General features: G+C 40.5%; 1 non-coding gene across 1 annotated transcript; it reads left to right on the forward strand.

Annotated features, from left to right (window-relative positions):
* Nucleotides 1–1659: 1659 nt before the first annotated feature.
* On the forward strand, nt 1660–1766 carry LOC113917164. Its single transcript, XR_003518148.1, has one exon. It is a non-coding gene; the product is annotated as a U6 spliceosomal RNA (small nuclear RNA).
* The last annotated feature ends 349 nt before the right edge of the window (nt 1767–2115 follow it).

The following is a 2115-nucleotide window of genomic DNA, read 5'->3' on the forward strand; positions in this document are numbered from 1 at the left end:
TGGTCTTCACTTGATCTCTGCTCTTCCTATCTTATATCTGTGTTGGCCCATGTGATCAAACTATAAAACCGGAGAGCCTTTTTGACACCTCTATGTTTTGTACCCCCATGCACAATCTTTACTTCAGTGTGCTGATTCTACCTCCCAAACTTGTCTTGGATTTACCCACTTACCTCTGCCTCTCCTGCCGCCTCACTCAGTCTAAACCACCACCACCTCTTACCATTAGTACTGAAATACCCCACTCCTTTTCCTCTGCACCTCTGCTTTCACTCCGTTGTATCAATTCTATGCACAGCAGCCTAAATGATATTTTGAAATGTCACTCCTCTTAAGCCAATACTCTGCTTAAATCCCTTTAGGGTATAAACAAGCCTGTTTGCACTTAAATTTCAGATCCTTGTGTGGGACCCATATGCCCCCATGCCCCATGCATTGCCAATTTTTCCAATCACCTGTTCTCTGGCTTTCTCACTATGAGTCAGGAATAGGAGCTTCCTTCCCCACTGATGTCTTTACCAATTCAATGCATGCTGGTGTTCCAGACTCCTGATATCCTCCTTGCTGACTCTCTGTATGGCTAACCCTTCTCATCCATCCTGTCTCAGCCTACACATCACTTCCTCCAAGAATTCATCCACAACCACCGTATATAGGCAGGTATTTAGCAGAGGAACAATCTCTCCCACTTGTTTCCTTCGTAGCATTTATCACATGGTACATGCTTCCTGACTTTTTCCTTGCTGTCCCTTCTCCTCGGTAAATTGCAAGCTCCATCATGGCAATAAGTATGTGTGTTTCATTTACCAAAGTATATGACTTACAGAGTCTCTGCCCACATGGGAGGTACTCAGAATATATCTCAAGAACTACTTACTGGCTTACTGGATGAATGAATAAATGTCTTCCATTAGTTTTGAGAGCTAGCTGCTCTTAAAAAAATTAAAGCCTTCATTCAATAAAAGTTTATTTCATGCTCATAATGCAGTTCAATATGAGTATTCTGATTGTCCTAGGAGACTCCCTTAGCAGAGACTCAGTCTTTTTAACTTATGGTTGCTCCAACCTCAAGATTCCCAGAGTCTTATCCATGCAGCTGTGGATGGGAAAGACAGCAGAGGTCAACATAGGAGGGCATTATGGGGTGGACCTGGAAATGTCCCTTCTGCCCACATTCCTCTGAACACTCATATCACATGACCCATCACAGGTCCTTGCCTAACTGCAAAGGATGCTGGGAAATGTAGTTGAGCTCTGTGTCTGGGATATAGGTAAATGACTCAGTGACCAATCTATCCATCTTTGAAGAAGAATCTTAATCTCAGGCATATGAAGCCCTTTATTGCACCTCAAATTTTGCTACAATTTCTGAGCTACACTTAATCAATACCATATGAATTCATGGTGTGAAGTAAAATTGTCAGGGAATCATTTGGGTATTTCCAATCGTTCATTTTAAAAAAGGGGGGGATGGGGGCACTTGTGTGGCTCAGACAGTTAAGTGTCTGACCCTTGATCTCAGCTCAGGTCTTGATCTCAGGGTGGTGAGTTCAAACCCTGCTTTGGGCTCCACACTGGGCATGGAACCTACTTAAATAAACAAGTAAACAAATAACAAATAAATAAATAAATAATTTAAAAATTTCAAAAAGGGTGTGAGTGCTCGCTTTGGCAGCACAGATACTAAAATTGAAACAATACAGAGAAGATTAGCATAGCTCCTGTGTAAGGATGACATGTAAATTCGTGAAGTAAATCCGTATTTTTAAAATAAATAAATAAGTAAATAAAATACATAAATTTAGAAAGGGCGTGAAGGGCAAGTCATACAGGTATCCAAACACCTGGATGATAGAAAAAAAAAATCTGTTTACACTTTACATTTTGTTCTACAAAACACATAGCAAATGAGGAGAAGCCTACCATTCTTATGTTCCCAACTCTGATCTGGATAATTTGCTGACTGTCAGTTATGTAAGTCTGCAAATGCAAAGTCCCCTACATGCAAAGATTTCTGGTAATAATTTGAGATAATATTCCAAAGTAAAAAGTCCTGACATCTAAAGGGGCAGTGGACAAGTGATTCTTTTTTATTCTTTCTGGCAAGGGCAATGA

Source organism: Zalophus californianus, chromosome 4 (assembly GCF_009762305.2).
Source record: "Zalophus californianus isolate mZalCal1 chromosome 4, mZalCal1.pri.v2, whole genome shotgun sequence".
NCBI classification, from domain to species: Eukaryota; Metazoa; Chordata; class Mammalia; order Carnivora; family Otariidae; genus Zalophus; species Zalophus californianus.